The sequence below is a fragment of the Staurois parvus genome, unplaced genomic scaffold (assembly GCF_062004578.1).
Source record: "Staurois parvus isolate SC_StPar_1 unplaced genomic scaffold, SC_StPar_1.0 ptg001481l, whole genome shotgun sequence".
NCBI classification, from domain to species: domain Eukaryota; kingdom Metazoa; phylum Chordata; class Amphibia; order Anura; family Ranidae; genus Staurois; species Staurois parvus.
Genome location: NW_028319277.1, coordinates 229,633 through 248,902, shown reverse-complemented (window position 1 = coordinate 248,902; position 19,270 = coordinate 229,633). Strand labels below are relative to the sequence as shown.

The following is a 19,270-nucleotide window of genomic DNA, read 5'->3' as shown; positions in this document are numbered from 1 at the left end:
AAAACGCTGCGAATTCCGCACCACATCAGTGTGAACCCAGCCTAACAGTTAGAAAGCATCAGCCTGTAGTACCTGTTATACCACAGAAATACATCAGATAAAGAATAACCGCAATAAACAGTATCCAATGCTGACAGGAGAATGGCTGACCAATTGACTTGTGTAGCAGCGATCAGGCCCTGTTCACATTAGGAGATATGGAATCCTGTTCAGAATTGCTGCGATTCTGCCCAACATTCCAAATTGTGACAAAATGTATGCATATTGTGGCAATTGCAGCAAAATGTGCGTTTAAAAATTGCACTAAGCCTGTCAATCCAAAAAGGAGGAGGAGCTTCTTTTGGGTGACAAATGCGCATAGGGCAGCCCGTTCAAGTGAATGAGCTGCCCTATGTGCAACATGTGATTGTGCATTCTTTGCAATACAGCGCTGCATTACTTTAACTGACAATTGCACAGTCATGCAACACTGTACAGGTGAAACTCGAAAAATTAGAATATCGAGCAAAAGTTCATTTATTTCAGTGCAGCAACTTAAAAGGTGAAACTAATATACGAGATAGACTCATTACATGCAAAGCAAGATAGTTCAAGCCGTGATTTGTCATCATTGTGATGATTATGGCTTACAGCTCATGAAAACCCCAAATCCACAATCTCAGAAAATGAGAATATTGTGAAAAGGTGCAATATTCTCGGCTCAAAGTGTCCCACTCTAATCAGCTAATTAAGCCATAACACCTGCAAAGGGTTCCTGAGCCTTTAAATGGTATCTCAGTCTGGTTCAGTAGGAATCACAATCATGGGAAAGACTGCTGACCTGACAGTTGTGCAGAAAACCATCATTGACACCCTCCATAAGGAGGGAAAGCCTCAAAAGGGAATTGCAAAAGAAGTTGGATGTTCCTAAAGTGCTGTATCAAAACACATTAATAGAAAGTTATGTGGAAGGGAAAAGTGTGGAAGAAAAAGGTGCACAAGCAGCAGGGATGACCGCAGCCTGGAGAGGATTGTCAGGAAAAGGCCATTCAAAAGTGTTGGGGACTTTCACAAGGAGTGGACTGAGGCTGGAGTCAGTGCATCAAGAGCCACCACACACAGATGGATCCTGGACATGGGCTTCAAATGTCATATTCCTCTTGTCAAGCTGCTCCTGAACAACAAACTACGTCAGAAGCGTCTTCCCTGGGCTAAAGAAAAACAGACCTGGTCTGTTGCTCGGTGGTCCAAAGTTCTTTTTTCTGATGAGAGCAACTTATGCATCTCATTTGGAAACCAAGGACCCCGAGTATGGAGGAAGAATGGAGAGGCACACACTACAAGATGCTTGAAGTCCAGTGTGAAGTTTCAACAGTCTGTGTTGATTTGGGGAGCCATGTCATCTGCTGGTGTTGGTCCACTGTGCTTCATTAAGTCCAGGGTCAACACAGCCGTCTACCAGGAGATTTTGGAGCACTTCATGCTTCCTTCCGCAGACGAGCTTTATGGGGATGCGGACTTCATTTTCCAGCAGGACTTGGCACCTGCCCACACTGCCAAAAGCACCAAAACCTGGTTCAATGACCGTGGGATTACTGTGCTTGATGGGCCAGCAAACTCGCCTGACCTGAACCCCATAGAGAATCTATGGGGCATTGCCAAGAGAAAAGTGAGAGACATGAGACCGAACAATGCAGAAGAGCTGAAGGCCGCTATTGAAGCCTCCTGGTCTTCCATAACACCTCAGCAGTGCCACAGGCTGATAGCTTCCATGCCACGCCACATTGAGGCAGTAATTGCTGCAAAAGGGGCCCAAACCAAGTACTGAGTACATATGCATGCTTCTACTTTTCAGAGGTCCGATATTGTTCTATGTACAATCCTTGTTTTATTGATTGCATGTAATATTCTCATTTTCTGAGATTGTGGATTTGGGGTTTTCATGAGCTGTAAGCCATAATCATCACAATGATGACAAATCACAGCTTGAACTATCTTGCTTTGCATGTAATGAGTCTATCTCATATATTAGTTTCACCTTTTAAGCTGCTGCACTGAAATAAATGAACTTTTGCATGATATTTTAATTTTTTGAGTTTCACCTGTACATAAATTAAGTTTTTGTCCTTTCTTCCCTACATATAGAGTTTTTTTCAGTGGTATTTAATCACCTGTGTGATTTTTTTTTAATTTTTTGCGCTATAAACGAAAAAAGGCCGACAATTTAATTGTAATCTAAATCGTAATTGGTTTACATGAAAGTTATAGCTTCTACAAATGGAGGTATATATACTGGAAATTTAAATTTAATTTATTTTTTACTAGTAATGACAGCGATCAGTGACTTATTGCGGAACTGCAACACTGGCTGGCATTCTGACACTGGGGGGGGGGGGGGACTGACTAACTGCCACTGACATCCCAGTGACACTAATACAGTGATCAGTGCTAATAAAAAGCACTGACACTGTACTAATGACACTGGGCGATAAGGGGTTAACATCTGGGGCAATCAAAGGGTTAACCGTGTGCTGTGTGTGTTTTACTGTGTACACAAGCTGCTTTGTATTGCTCTCTCGTGCAGAGCAATACAAAGCAGCCTATTCGTGCTGACAGGGGAGAGATCTGTATTGTTTTAATCAACTGGCGGCGGCCGGGGACCCAGTGATTGATATGTCCAGGAGCCAATAGTGGCAGAGGTAGAGACCACGCACGCCCAGAAATACAAAATTACATATATATACGTGATTTTGCACATCCCTGACGCCCTGTAGCTGTAGCAGTACTTCTGCTATTGGGCAGTCAGGAAGCGGTTAACTTCCACTGTCAGTAATAAATGTAAAGCTCTTCTAATAGGAGGTGTTTGGGTATTAGCTATTTATGATGAGTCTAATTTTTATCCTGTGGTCACCCAGTGCTATTTCTCCCACTGTGAATAAAACCCTTCTAAGGGACTAAGTCCCTGTCCAGCTTCTTCTTGGATAAGACAGTTACCCACCTCCTGGTAGGTGAAACCCTTCACCATATTATGCCAAACTCCTGGCCATAGGCTTGCTCATGACATCCCTAGTCATAGGCCTTAGTATTGAAGAATAAAGGAATGTCCACACATGAAATCCATTTTCTGCACTTTACTGTAACTTTTCAGAAATGTCTGTGCCATCTAACATCACATAGACTTACTGAAAGAATTATTTGGTGAGGAGTGCCATACAGAGGTCAGACATTCTGTAGTTGTCATTTAGGCACAGAATTCCAGTTCATGATTTGTAAGTCACCTTCCCTTATACTTCTTCCCCTTGGGAGCACCACAGCATTGGGGCCACTTCCCCCACGTATACTAAGTCCGCAGCATGCAGCTTCACTCACCAAGTAAAATCAAAGCGTCCTCATTAGTATGCCAGTCACACTCAATGTCCACTCCATAGCTCTTCCCAGCTGGACATGCTCCCAGGTGGCACACTCACTCCCATATGTAGTAGTACTCACTTCAGAGGACTCTAAAAGGCCGCTTGCATCCTGCTCAGGGTCTGCAGACAACTTTAAAAGAGTCAGGACAACTACAGCTGGTCCTTCTGGGTGCTGAAATACCTCAACTGGGGTGGCAGCCCTGTTAAGGGCCCATGGACAGTGGACTACTGCATCTGAAACTGATAGGTGTTTGGCTCCCATGCCCCAACTTACAAGGCCCCACTAATCCTGGAACTTATATGGGCACTAACTCCACCGATGTGCTGCTATCTGTGGGGACACACAATATATTAAAAAATATATATATAATATATATATATATATATTATATATACAGAGGCTGAATGGCAGCCTGGGATGAGTCTGCCTGAGATGAGTCAGCAAGGTTACTCTGGGTAAGGGCTGAGGGCTCTGCAGGGCAGTTTTCTGATACCTCCCCCTGCTCTGGAAGCTTCAGAAGTTTCTAGAAGGCAGTGGGTGGGAATGAGGAGGGGCTGATCTGCATACTTAAGAGATCCTGGCCAATCCCCAAGCAGGAGGCTTGGCATGGGGCCAGCACAGCTGTTGAAGTATGAGAGATCCTGATCAGCAGGAGGAGTAGTGTAGGGTGGAAGATGGAGTGAAGGCTGGAGTGTGGAACCTAGGATGGGCCTACCTACGGGCTGGTGCTGGACAAGGAAGTCTACACTGTGCCATCGTCTTCTAGGAAGGACAACCTGATCAGCAGGGAAGAAGTCAGCTCAGGAAGGACAGGGTGAGTAACCTTCCACCCCCTGGCCCTGATAAGGTGAGAATTCAGTTAAATTGGAGCTCCACCCAAAAGGGGAAGTTCCGCTTTAATGCTTTGCCTCCCACTCCCCATTAAGGATTGGCACCTTTGCGGAGCAGGTACCCAAATTTGACGGGTACCTGCTCCCACTTACACTGCGATCGCCTAGGTAATCAGAAGTGGAAGTTGCCCCCCCCCCTTCCCGTAGTCTTCTGGGACATGTGACAGGTACCTGAAGACTACAGGGCCATTCACAAAGCGCAGTGCTTCTTGCGCATGCACAGTGGGCACCTGGCTGCAAAGCCACATGCTTTCACAGCCGTTTGCCCACACTGAAGATGCAGGCACCAGGGAGAGAAGATGACCGGAGAAACTAGCGGTGTTGAGGACACCGCTGGACCAAGGGACACTTTAAATGGAGAACCCAGCTAGCCCCTCATCTGGGACTGTTTCATAAGTTGGCAGTTTCTGTGTCCCCTTGCCTAGGGATACCCTCAGACAGCTGGGTGAAGAGGAGGATTCATCTGGAGTCTGAGGAGGTACATCCGAGAGTTGGAGAGCTCTTTAAAGCAGAGAATGTTTGTCCACAGACCTGTATATAGTGGCTAAGGAGTTTGTCCTCACAGTTAACAATTTCCTTGGGCATCCTATACACCCCTCAACTCCATCCAAGTTCTAAACCTCCTCAATAAAATGACAAAACCAAGCTCTAGGACTGCTTACTGTGTGCAGGTGTGGAAGAAAATGCATGCTGCCTGGCTGTGGAGAGCTGTAGGGGGACCCAAAACTCAGCGACTCCTAAGGGGGTAGTGCTACAGTACATTAGTATTACCTAACCCTTTCCTGACCAGAGCCACTACCAAGGCTACTATTATCCAGAATAATGAACCGTCATAGACTAAAGCCAGAATAGGAACTATTGTTATCTTTTGTTCCCTAGCACTACCATTGACTGACTTAATCCTAAATAATAGCTTTTTTACTTGCATTTCCTGACCAAAATCCTAATTAAAAGGTATGCGCTAATAACAAACTTATACAAAGGTGTATATCATCATCCAAAAAAACATTTAGTGTTTTAAATAAATAATTATAGTGTCCAAAAAAAAAAAAATATATATATATATGTGTCCAAAAAAAAAAAATAATATATATATCTTCAGTGACTTGAACCAATTGTGAAAAATCCACCACCAAAGGAGATTAAATGAACTCACCAGAGCTAATGGCTGGTCAGATTATAAACCAGCAACAGCGCTTGTGCTCTGGGAGCAATGAACCCGATGTCCAAATAGATATGGTGATGTTTCAGATACTTCCAGATAATAATCACAGCCAAACAACTTTGCAGCCCAAGCTCTTATGATGAACTTCTCCACTCTTTCTCATACCTCCATGAGAGCATGCAGTACACTCAGGGACAAAAAAGAGAACATAATGGTGCAATATGTTTTTTTCATTTTATCTCTTTAATAAAAAAGGTATAAGGAAACTCACAAACAAGGTGTCCAACAGACACCAGCTTCAATCGCAAAAAAGGGTTGAGATACAGTTAACGCTCACCGCGGATCTCTCCCGTACAGCACAGAACAGCAAGGCTCTCTAACGTCCACATCAAGTAGTCCACGCCCAATCGGTTTCATCACACCGACGTCATCAAGGGGCGGTACAAATGGGAAAGTCAGGCAGCTCTCATAAATACCACCCTTCATCTACCGTATATACTCGAGTATAAGCTGAGTTTTTCAGCACATTTTTTGTGCTGAAAAATGGCCCCCTCGGCTTATACTCAAGTCAACGTCTGCAGATGACATGCCGTCCCTGTCATCTGGACACACCCCCGGGATCAATCCTCACTGGTGATTGGCCGCCGGAACTGTAGCTCAGGAGAGGCACACAGGCGCCCAATCACCGGTGAGGAGGTGGAGCTTGGAGAGGAGGAGCCGATCGAGCGAATGAAGAAGAGGAGAGCGGCCGGAGAAGGAAGACATCTGACGGGTAAGTGTGTACCATGGGAGAGGGAGGGAGCGAGCGAGCCCAGGCTGGAGCAGGGGTCACCAACGATGGGGCACTATTCCTCCCCCCACTGACACCAACGATGGGGCACTATTCCTCCCCCCACTGACACCAACGATGGGGCACTATTCCTCCCCCCACTGACACCAACGATGGGGCACTATTCCTCCCCCCACTGACACCAACGATGGGGCACTATTCCTCCCCCCACTGACACCAACGATGGGGCACTATTCCTCCCCCCTCGGCTTATACTCGAGTCAATAGTTTTTCCCAGTTTTTTGTGGTAAAATTAGGTACCTCGGCTTATATTCAGGTCAGCTTATACTCGAGTATATACGGTACATAATTTTAACACCCAGCCAATCACTGCGTTCCTAGTCTCCTTAATCACGCAGGATTGAACAGGTGTTTCCCAATTTAATTATACATATACACTCTACTACATAAAAAAAGCTAAATATATATATATATATGGGTTTCATCTCTTCAGATCTTCTTAATAACCATTTAATGGCTTGGTTTTAAAACTTTATGCTATACCCCCTATCACTGGCTCCAGTCAATAGAGGTTAAGAGTCTTGGATATTAATAATAATGGTATGGTCCTTTACTAACCCCACCAATCACTGACTTCTGTCAGCAAAAGGTTAATAGTGCTGGGTAATGAAAGACGTTATACTACACCCTACAACACTGACGTTTGTCAGTAAAGGGTTAATAGTGCAGGGTAATTATAAAAACGACGCTACACCCTCCAACACTGGCTTTAGTCATTAAAGGGTTAATGGTGCCATGTAATTATTTATTTATTTCAGGTACTTATATAGCTCTGTCAATTTACGCCGCACTTTACATATACAGTGAGCAACAGAAGTATTTGAACACCCTGCAATTTTGTAAGTTCTCCCACTTACAATGTGATCTCCTGAATTTTTTTTTTTAAATTCTGTCTTTCAGAGTGGGAATGCACCTACAATGTGAATTTCAGACCCCTCCATGATTTCTAAGTGGGAGAACTTGCAAAATCGCAGGGTGTTCAAATACTTCTGTTCCTCACTGTATATTGTACATTCACATCAGTCCCTAACCCTCAAGGGGCGTACAATCTAAAGTCCCTAACTCACATTCATACATACACATACTAGGGACAATTTAGACAGGATCCAATTAACCTACCAGCATGTCTTTGGAGTGTGGGAGGAAACCAGAGTACCCGGAGTAAAGCCACGCAGGCACAGGGAGAACATGCAAGCTCCAGGCAGGTGGTACCGTGGTTAGGATTTGAACCAACGACCCTAGTACTGCCAGGTGGAGGTGCTAACCATTTAACCACTTTGCTGACCCCCCCCATCTCCCCTCCTAGCTCAAATCCTCTCCTACCAAAAATTCCCCCCTCCTAGGACAAATCCCCTACTCCTCAAATTTTCCCTCTGAGCAAAAATCCCCCTAATTCACCCCTACTAGCATAAATCCACCCCCCTAAATCCCCCTTAATAACACAAATCCCCCTCCTAGAAAAAACCTTACCCCCCTCCACCCCCAGAATTTCCCTCTCAGCACCAATCACCCCTCATATTAACTTCCTAGCACATACCACCCCCCCCCCCCCCCATTATCCCTACTAGCACAAATCCTTCCCCTCAAATCACCCTTCCTAACACAAATCCCACCCCAAATATTTCCTTTCTAGCACAAATGCTCCCCTTCCAAATCACCCCTTCTAGCACCCCCCAAAAAACACCTCCCAGCACAAATCTCTCCTCTTAGCTCTGTCCCCCAAATCTCCCCACAACACAGATTCTCTCCTTGCCTCACCTATATTTTTCATTTTTTTTCTTCTAGAACAAATCTTACACCCCTCCATACTTCTCGGTGACTGCCCCTGAATTCCTCCTCCCTGCATAATCCTCTTCACCGATCCTCCTCTCCCAGCACAAGTTTTTCCCTCTACCCCTCCTCCAGCACAAATCGCCCCAGTCCCTCCTCTTACCACATCTCACCATCCCAAACCCATCCTCCTACCACTAATCCACTTCTCCCTCCCCCTCCTAGCACAAATACTGTATATGCTGCTCTGCCCCCTCCAGTTGTATACCCAGTTCAATTCCTCCTCCTTCACACAGACCTCCAATACAATGCTGTTACAGATGTGGGATGTTCTCCCTTCCAGGTTCCTCCTCTTCTTGACACCTCACAGTCCAGGAGGAGCCTGGGGAGCTTTTGACAGTCAGGGAGAGGTGTGGGAGTATAGGATAACAGCCATGAAGACTCACAATAGAGCAGAGGTTCTCAACTAGGGTTCCTCCAGAGGTTGCCAGGGGTTCCATGAGCAATGAGCAATTTCTACCTCTCTGTGTCAGGAATGGACTTGCCAATAGTGGTGGGACTCACCTGCCTTGTGGGCTGCAGTACCAGGGCTGGCCAGTGGGTGCTCTCAACAACCAGAGCTTCACTTCGGCAATTAGCCATCACCTGGGGCTGATTGCAGGTGGTGTATTTAAGGGATGGCCAGACCCGCAGTCTGTGCCTTGGTGTGTGTTTTTCCATGGGCCCCTGTACCTTATAACCTGCATTCCTGTTCCTGCCTGACTTGTTGCCAACCCTGCCTGATCCTGACCTCTGCTGACTTCTCCTTTTTGATCCCTGGCTTGTGACCCTTACCATTCTCTCGGCCTGCTCCTCCTGTACCTACCTGCCCGATAGTTATCGACCCGGCCTGCCTGACTACGTTGTGCTCTATATGTGTATGTACCTGTGTATCTTTATCAGTTTAGGTTTGGGTTTGTTTCACCTTGTTGTATGTATTTGTGTTAGCTTGGGGTTTGGTGCACTGCGTTTATGTTTGTATTGTTAGTCTTTAATAAATTGTCTTATTTATACCATATCTGAAGCTTGTGTTTCCCTGTGTCAGTCCACACACTTCTGGTCACACCTGCATCCCTGACACTCTGATAAGTTCCCACTGACACCATTGATCTTTTTAGCAATCTGTAAGGGGGTAATTCTTCCCAATGGCCACAAGTGTAAGGGCCATTCTTCCCACTGACCATCACACTAATGTATCATGAGTTGTAGATGTAATAATATCTAACAGAGGTTCCCTGAGACCGGGAAGTTATTTCAAGGGTTCCTCTGTGTTGAAAAGGTTGGGAAAAGCTGCAATAGAGATTGCAGTAGCTGTCAGATCATGCCGCGCTTCTCGAACTGGACTGTCAAATCGGAATGAGCAGGGTTTGCTTACCTGCCCTCATCTCCTCCCAGAAAAGAATGTGGGTAGGGGGAGGGTAAGCAAACCCTGCTCAGTCCGATGTGACAGTCCAGATTGAGAAGCACGGCACTAACAGGAGGAAGAACCTGGAAGGGAGAGAGAGCACAGTGTGGACCTGTCAGATTGTAGCAGTAGCAACTCTTTACGGGGCGCCCCCCTCACATGGTACCACCACACCCAGGGAAGTCGCCCCTTCTACCCATCCCTAATCCCAGCCCTGCATATAAGTACATGATAGAAAATTGATCCATGAGAAAAACATACAGCCACCATGAGGCATATGAGCATAATAGTGCATGTGTCAAACTGACGCGTTTCAATCCTTGATACAAATCTTCATCAGGGAGTAATATCAGGGTGGTTACATTGGACCAAAACTACAGAACTGTAATTATTCCCAAGCGGTGAAGATTCATCCACATGTTAACAGGGTTCCAAGTATTGGAGCACAAAGTACACCAATGAGTTTCTCACTCTGGGGCTTTAACGGAACCGGACCCTCAGACCACACTTGGGTATTTTCCATTATACTGCAGCTTCCCTGTCCGAACACCATCCACGGACCACACCCACTGATCATGCAGGAACGTAAGACAGCACCAGACTCTTCTTAAAACAGGAAGTCAACTCCTTTATTTTTACACAAAACACAAGATATATACACAGGGTGGGGAAACACAACCAGGAACAGGAAACACATCATCAACCCGCTCCATCAGTGGGGAGGGCTACAGGAAACACATCATCAGCCTGCCCCACCCAACCAAGACACAGAACAATGGGATGTAGCACATGGCAGATAACAATGGACAACCAGATGGCAGGGAACAAAGGACAACACACCAATACACAATAGACATTCCCACACCATATTAGAACATTTCACCCTGTCCCCTAACAGGCACATGGTGCCTTAAACATAATGAGGAGAACATGAGCTGACACAGGGGTCCCCCCACCCCCAAAAGTCACTCCCATCACAGGGGCTCTCTATAAAGAGAAAGACACTTCAAAAACTTCTCAAAATGGATACCCAACTAGGTTCATCCACAAGCCATTGAACCATGAAGGAATCAGGGAAGTAGAAAATTCTCAAAATGTAGATGAATTGAAGATAATTTATATCCCCACCTACAAGCCAAGTGAGAAAGTAGCAGTCCCGCAGCTAGCAAGTCCATAAAGTTGTTAAAATAGCCGGAGCCCTGTTAACATGGGGATAAAAATCAAAAAGTATAAAAAAGTAGTCATATCTTCTAGCAAGTTCAGAGACACATTACAAATGAATAAAAATCACCTGTGAAAAAGGAAAACACTACAAGTAAACTGTGCTATTACCTGCAACTTTTAAGGTTGGTGATATGGTCTCTTTAAGGAGAATATAGTCATATAGTGCACTTGCAACAATATACTGTAATTGAGTACCCCCTGTGATACTTATATCAGTATTGCTTGGACCAGAGACACCTACTGTACTTTAGACTGCCCCTTCCCAAATCATTAGCTCTGGTCAGTGAAGGGTTAATAACTCTTGAGTAACAACAGTTCCCAAACCCATCTCAGGCTGCAGTAACTAAAAGGTTATTAGTGCTGAATAATCAGAGCTCCCACTCTAGACCTTCCCCCCAAATCTCTAGCTGCTGACAGTAAAGAGGTAATGGCACCAGGTAATAACAGCTCCTATACTAGACTCCATTAGTGGCACCAATCAATGAAGGGTCAGTATCTCTGGATGATTATGGCAGCTATTATAATGGAATAATACAGTAATGGGATTTAGATTGTCCACTCAGCAGAACCCTTTGTGCCTCCATGTCATGTGTTAATTGTACGATGATCAATGTAAGGACTGTCCGTGTTCATTCATCTGAGATTCTGGTGTTGGGTGAGTGTGTGGGGTCTTCCCTTCTATAGGTGTGTGGTGTAGGATAATAGGGAGTTGGTGTCACTGATACTGAAATTAGGAATGCCTATGTGCCAACCCCCTACATTGTGACATCTTTCAACTCCCCAACACAGCAGTTTATCTTCTTCTAACCTTCCACCCTACAATAAATGCCTTTCCATCCCCCTACCCTCAGTCCTTCTACTCTTCAACCCCCCCCCCTGAATCTGAAGACCCCTTTTAACAATAAAGCAGATCCTAGATACCAGCCTTTCTTTATGTGAATTAATAAGAAAACATAGTACCCCTACTAATTTAGAAAAAAAGAAAATGGTAAAAAAAAACAGTTTTTGACAAATCCTTTAATAAAAAATATCCAAAAAAGTCCCACAGTGTACATTCACCATCGATCACACCATCCAGCAATGCAGATTCATGTCAATCACTATGCCAGATGCCCACCAACCCACCAAAAGAAAAAACCTGCTGACACAATCCCATTCCAATAACTGCTTGCACATGACTGATAGCTCTGGCCAGGCCAAGACTGGGACAAAAAATAGGTTTGGGCATTTTGGACTGAGCAGTCCCAAGCCCAGAGACCCTTTCAAGAGTGACCTTTGCGACCCTGGTACATAAGGGGGGTATATGATCACCATGTATAATACATAAGGTGGATATGATCTCCATGTATAATACATAAGGGGGGATATGACCTCCATGTATAATACATAAGGGGGGGATATGATCAACATGCATAAATACATAAGGGGGGATATGATCTCCATGTATAATACATAAGGGGGGATATGATCTCCATGTATAATACATAAGGGGGGGATATGATCAACATGTATAAATACATAAGGTGGGATATGATCACCATGTATAATACATAAGGGGGATATGATCACCATGTATAATACATAAGGGGGATATGATCTCCATGTATAATACATAAGGGGGATATGATCACCATGTATAATACATAAGGGGGGATATGATCTCCATGTATAATACATAAGGGGGGATATGATCACCATGTATAATACATAAGGGGGGATATGATCTCCATGTATAATACATAAGGGGGGATATGATCACCATGTATAATACATAAGGGGGGATATGATCTCCATGTATAATACATAAGGGGGGATATGTTCTCCATGTATAATACATAAGGGTTTCTCCGTCACATCCAACAACGCTACCATCAAACCCGCCCTGCAGGCCAGAGTACTGGGTGTCATTCTGGACTCCAACCTATCCTTCCAGCCCCAAGTCCAATCTTTAACAAACTCATGCAGACTCCACCTCCGCAACATCGCCAAAATCCGCACGTTCCTAACCCCAGAAACCACTAAACAGCTCATCCACTCCCTCATCATATCACGACTCGACTACTGCAACTCCCTCCTCACTGGCCTGCCTCGCCGCTGGCTATCCCCTCTTCAGTCCATCCTGAACACGGCTGCCAGACTCATTCACCTTTCCAACCGCTCTGTCTCCGCCACCCCCCTCTGCCAATCACTCCACTGGCTTCCGATTGCGCAACGGATCAAATTCAAAATCCTAACGCTGACGTACAAAGCTGTCCACCATACTGCCCGTACTACATCTCTGACCTAATATCCAAGTACCGCCCAGCACGCACACTCCGCTCCTCACAAGACCTCCTTCTCTCTAGTTCCCTGGTCTCCTCCTCCCATGCCCGCCTCCAGGACTTCTCCAGGGTGTCACCCATCCTCTGGAACTCCCTGCCCCAACCCATCAGATTATCACTGTCAGGGATCTCCTCGATCCCTGCCGCGATGGTCCCGGCGCAGGCGCAGTGCACCGCCCTGTGCAGGGACACGGGCTCTAGGTCCGGGCCGGCCGCGGCGTTCGAGTTTGCGCATGCGCAGTAGAAGCCGCGGCCGCCCGCTGGGCACCAATGGCAGTGCAGGGCGGGATATTTAAATGGCCCTGAGCTGTCATTCAGTGCCTTCTGGTCTTCCCTGCATCCTGTGAACCTGTGATCCTGTACCCCTTGTAAGTTTTGACCCGGATTGTACCTGACCTTGCTGCTTTCTCCTGCTCTGACCCTTGCTTTGCCTGACCTCTCTCCTGAATGCCCCCTATTGGATTTGACCTGCTGTTGCTGACCTGGCGTGTGACCCGACCATTCTATGCCCGCTGCCTTGTACCTTGCCGTCCTCTCTGCTACCGACCCGGCCCGTCTGACCTTGCTCATCCATCCATCCATCCCTTGCAGTGGGGTCTTCTGACCTCCTCACATCAGACTCTTCCCCGTGGGAGCCCCTTGCGCATACTACTACCACTGACGGACGCACCCAGTAGTCACGACCTGGTCTCAGGGAGCTCCAAGTCCATCCCCACCATCAGGGGCCCTGGTGAACAAGCACCCTGGGACTTAGATTCCGTGCGCTGGGGACGCCTATTCAGTTGAGTGCTAGTAGTACCGCCGGGCGGTCCCTTACAGTACCAGAAGGCCATGACTGAGTCTAGAGGAGGTCCCTCGCCGCTTGAGGAGATCTGCAGGCACCTGTCTAATTTGACACAGGCCGTATCGGCCCTGCAGGATAGATGTCAGCAGATTGAAACCCAATTTCAGACCTGCACTATATCCGTTCCAGCCCCACAGGCCGCGGCTTCTCGCACCTCCAGCCGTAGCAGCCCCTGTGCTGGTGTCTGGGGCATCCGCACCACTCCCGGCGGCCGACCCCCGAGTACCCTTACCGGAACGTTTCCACGGGGACCGCACACGCTTCAGATCATTCCGCGAATCCTGCCTCCTCTATTTTGAGCTACAAGCCCGAACCTTCGTGACTGAATCCGTGAAGGTGGGGTTCGTCATCTCCCTCCTGCAGGGTGAACCCCAAGACTGGGCCCATCGATTACGGGGAAAAAATGACCCTCACCTCAGTTCGGTTGACAGTTTTTTTGATGCAATGGCCATCCTTTATGATGACCCGCAGCGGGCAGCTTCTGCTGAAGCTACTCTGTACACGCTCCGGCAAGGCCGCCGAGCGGCGGAGGAGTACGCATCTGAGTTTCGGCGGTGGATGGGGGATACTCGCTGGAACGAGTTCGCACTCCTGCATCAGTTCCGTATAGGCCTATCAGAAGGCCTGAAAGATGAGCTCGCCCGGGTGGAGGTACCTGAGACTTTAGAGGACTTAATAGCACTGACCATTAAAATTGACCGTAGACTGCGGGAACGCAGGTTTGAGAGGTCCGGCCAGGGTCATGGAAATCCCTGGGGATCATTTCAAGGTCCCAGTCAAACACCTAGGCCAATCATCCAAAACCGGCCACCTGGAGATAACCCCGAACCCATGCAACTCGGCCTGGCACGGCCTAAACTATCCCCAGAGGAACATCTGCGCAGACGATCCCAGAACCTGTGCCTCTATTGTGGCGAAGCTGGTCATATGGCACGTTCCTGCCCGCAGAAACTGAGTAAGTGCACCTCTTCTTCCTTATCCATTGGCAATGTTGGTCCATCCCAATACTTAGTGGTACCCCTTTCCTTTCAGCTTCCAGAAAGGACCGTGGAAGTATCGGCCATAATTGACTCTGGGGCATGCAGCTGCTTCTTGGATATTAATTTTGCTCACCAGCAGGGTATTCCTCTCCAATCGAAACAGAAGGGGTTCAATATTTATTTGGCCGACGGTTCCCGAATAAAATCGGGGGTAGTGAACCAGGAAACCCCCCCCATCACCACTGTCATTGCCGGCCAGCACCAGGAACTCCTCCGCCTGGATGCTATAGCTTCACCCCTCTTCCCAGTCATTCTGGGGCTCCCATGGTTACGGGCCCATAACCCCCAGATTGACTGGGAGACCGGAGTAATCACGTTCCCTTCCCCATACTGTCGGGTATACTGCCGCACTTCGGGCCCGGGGGCCCCCCAAATCCTTCTGTGCTCTGAGGGGGAAGCTGAATTAAAACAAGTAATCCCTGCAGTCTACCATGGGTTTCTAGATGTGTTCAGCAAACGGGGAGCCGATACTCTACCCCCCCACCGCCCTTATGACTGTCCCATCGACCTGTTACCCGGCTCAGAAATTCCTTTTGGGCGAATCTTCCCCCTTTCAGAGCCCGAATTGGGGGCCCTAAAGGAATATATCGAGGACAGCCTCCAGAAGGGGTTCATCCGCCACTCCACTTCACCGGCAGGGGCGGGAATCTTCTTTGTTGAAAAGAAAGACAAAACCTTAAGGCCGTGTATCGATTACAGGGAATTGAACAGGGTCACGATAAAAAACCGTTACCCACTACCGTTAGTACCAGAGCTGTTCCAAAGTTTAAAGTCAGCAGTGGTTTTTACCAAGCTGGATCTGAAGGGGGCGTACAACTTGATTCGCATAAGGGAGGGGGACGAGTGGAAGACGGCCTTCCGCACCCGCTTCGGTCATTTTGAATATCTGGTCATGCCGTTCGGGTTGTGCAATGCTCCGGCCACTTTTCAACACTTTGTGAATGATATTTTTAGGGACTTTCTGGATGTCTTTGTGATCGTTTATTTAGACGACATTCTGATTTTCTCCCCGTCTTTGGGGGAACACAGAATACATGTAGCAAAAGTATTGGGGCGGTTGCGGCAGCATGGGTTGTACGCCAAGGCAGAGAAATGTTGTTTTGAACAATCCAGCATTGCCTTCTTGGGCCTGATTATCTCCACCGCGGGGGTCGCGATGGATCCCCAGAAGGTCGCTGCAATACTGGATTGGCCTGAACCCACAGACAGGAAAGGCGTCCAACGATTCATCGGCTTTGCAAATTTTTACCGGAAGTTCATCAAGAACTTCTCGGGTCTGGTCTCCCCCATTACTCAGCTAACCAAGCTGGGAACCCGATTCAGATGGACACCAGAAGCGCAGGGAGCTTTCGAAGCCTTGAAGAAGCTGTTCACTTCGGCACCCATTTTGGGTCACCCAGACGCCGCCCTGCCCTATATCTTGGAGGTAGATGCATCGGAGAATGCGGTAGGCTCCATCCTCTCCCAACGAAAAGGCACCAAGGAACTGCTCCACCCTGTAGCGTTCTTCTCACGGAAGCTTACCCCAGCGGAGAGGAACTATGATATCGGTGATCGAGAGCTACTAGCGATCAAAACGGCGTTAGAGGAATGGAGGTACCTGCTGGAAGGTGCGGTGCACCCCATCTTAATATTTACTGACCACAAGAACTTAGAGTATCTGAGAACCGCCAAGCGTCTACGCCCGCGACAGGCGAGATGGGCACTATTCTTTTCAAGATTCAACTTCCACATTACGTACCGGCCTGGATCAAAGAACACTAAGCCGGATGCGTTATCACGGATGTACGAAGACGCCAAGGAGATCCCAGTACCCGACACCATCCTGTCCTCGGGTAACTTCTTGGTCCTTCAGTCGGACCTTCGTTCCAGGCTAATGGAGGCGTCCACAAACTTCTCTACCCCAGGCGGAGGGCCGCTCCAGAACAAGGGGGGACTCCTATGGAGGGAAGATCGAATTGTGGTGCCGGAAGAAGCCCGAACCCTGGTCTTGGGGCATTGCCACGACCACCCGATGGCGGGGCACTTTGGCCCAGAAAAGACCCTGGAACTTCTCCGACGCTCATTCTGGTGGCCAGACATGGCTAAGGATTGTAAGGGCTATGTAAGGTCCTGTGTCACCTGCCAGAAGAACAAGCCATCAAGAAACAAGGTTTGGGGTCTGCTGCGACCCTTACCTATTCCTGAACGGCCTTGGCAAAAGATCTCATTAGACTTTATAGTCGAGCTTCCGCCATCCCTAGACCACACGGCAATCCTGGTGGTCGTGGACCGCTTGTCCCAGATGGCCCACTTCATCCCGTTGAAGAAAACCCCCTCGGCGGCCGAGACCGCGCGAGTCTTCATTCGTGAGGTAGTCAGGTTGCATGGGGTCCCCGAAGACATTGTCTCGGACCGAGGGGTCCAGTTCACGTCCAGATTCTGGAGAGCACTGTGCAAAGCCCTGGACATCAAATTATCCCTCTCCTCTGCATTCCACCCTCAAACTAACGGTCAAACCGAAAGGACCAATCAGACCTTAGAGCAATACTTAAGATGCTATACTTCGTTTACTCAAGATGACTGGCTGCCACTTCTACCTCTAGCGGAATTTGCGTACAACAACGCCCGCCACTCAGCAACAGGGCAGTCCCCGTTCTTTGCCAACTATGGCTTTCACCCAGTCTTCCTCCCGGATTTGGTTTCAGAATGCCCAGTACCAGCAACACAAGATGTGGTAACGTTCTTCGCTGCGAACAATAAGAAGCTTCAAGAGGCCATCAGTCGGGCCCAGGAAGACTACAGGAAAGCATTCAACAGGAAACGGAGAGGAGATCTGGTATTGCGGCCTGGGGAGAAGGTTTGGCTGGCGACGTCCAATTTAAAGATGCTTTGCCCGTCCAAAAAAAACGGATGGTTAACGAAGTAGCCTATGAACTCGTCCTCCCTGACACGCTCAAGATCCACCCAGTCTTCCATGTGTCCCTGCTGAAGCCAGTGGTCCCAGATGCTTTCCCTGACCAGGAATCTAGACCCCCGGAAGCGGTAACGGTCGAGGGAGAAGAAGAGTTTGAGGTTGAAACAATCCTGAAGTGTCGAAGCAGGGGAGGCCAGACCCAATTCCTTATCAAATGGAAGGGCTATGGCCCTGAGGACAATTCTTGGGAACCAGCCCATAATGTCCATGCACCCAGACTTGTCCGGAGGTTTTTTCGCGATCACCCGTGGTGGAGAGATCGGGTGGGCATCCGGAGGCTGCCCGTAGGGGGGGGGCAATGTCAGGGATCTCCTCGATCCCTGCCGCGATGGTCCCGGCGCAGGCGCAGTGCACCGCCCTGTGCAGGGACACGGGCTCTAGGTCCGGGCCGGCCGCGGCGTTCGAGTTCGCGAATGCGCAGTAGAAGCCGCGGCCGCCCGCTGGGCACCAATGGCAGCGCAGGGCGGGATATTTAAATGGCCCTGAGCTGTCATTCAGTGCCTTCTGGTCTTCCCTGCATCCTGTGAACCTGTGATCCTGTACCCCTTGTAAGTTTTGACCCGGATTGTACCTGACCTTGCTGCTTTCTCCTGCTCTGACCCTTGCTTTGCCTGACCTCTCTCCTGAATGCCCCCTATTGGATTTGACCTGCTGTTGCTGACCTGGCGTGTGACCCGACCATTCTATGCCCGCTGCCTTGTACCTTGCCGTCCTCTCTGCTATCGACCCGGCCCGTCTGACCTTGCTCATCCATCCATCCATCCCTTGCAGTGGGGTCTTCTGACCTCCTCACATCAGACTCTTCCCCGTGGGAGCCCCTTGCGCATACTACTACCACTGACGGACGCACCCAGTAGTCACGACCTGGTCTCAGGGAGCTCCAAGTCCATCCCCACCATCAGGGGCCCTGGTGAACAAGCACCCTGGGACTTAGATTCCGTGCACTGGGGACGACTATTCAGTGGAGTGCTAGTAGTACCGCCGGGCGGTCCCTTAAATCACCTACTCTCCTCTCCTTTAGGCGCACCCTGAAAACCCATCTCTTCAGGGAAGCCTACCCCACCCCCTGCTAACTTGCCGACCTCCTCCACTCTTCCTACCACTCCATCCCCCACAGCTATCTCCTCCTGTGCCACCACCCCCTCCCTCCTAGATTGTAAGCTCGAAAGAGCAGGGCCCTTGATCCCCTCATGTTTTGCATTGTATTGGTATTGTTCTGTCACATGTTCTGTCTCTCTTTGTAATGTACAGCGCTGAGCGAACTATTGGCGCTTTATAAATACTGTATAATAATAATAATAATAAGGGGGGGATATGATCAACATGTATAACTACATAAGGTGGGATATGATCACCATGTATAATACATAAGGGGG

General features: G+C 48.3%; 2 long non-coding RNA genes across 2 annotated transcripts in view; one reads left to right on the top strand and one right to left on the bottom strand.

Moving 5' to 3' along the window:
* The window catches only part of LOC149435690 (uncharacterized), a 262,780-nt gene that overhangs the window by 222,267 nt on the left and 21,243 nt on the right, over positions 1-19,270 (bottom strand). The window lies entirely within an intron of this gene.
* Positions 1-19,270, top strand: part of LOC149435691 (uncharacterized) — an 82,111-nt gene that overhangs the window by 62,348 nt on the left and 493 nt on the right. The gene's annotated exons all lie outside the window — the stretch shown is intronic.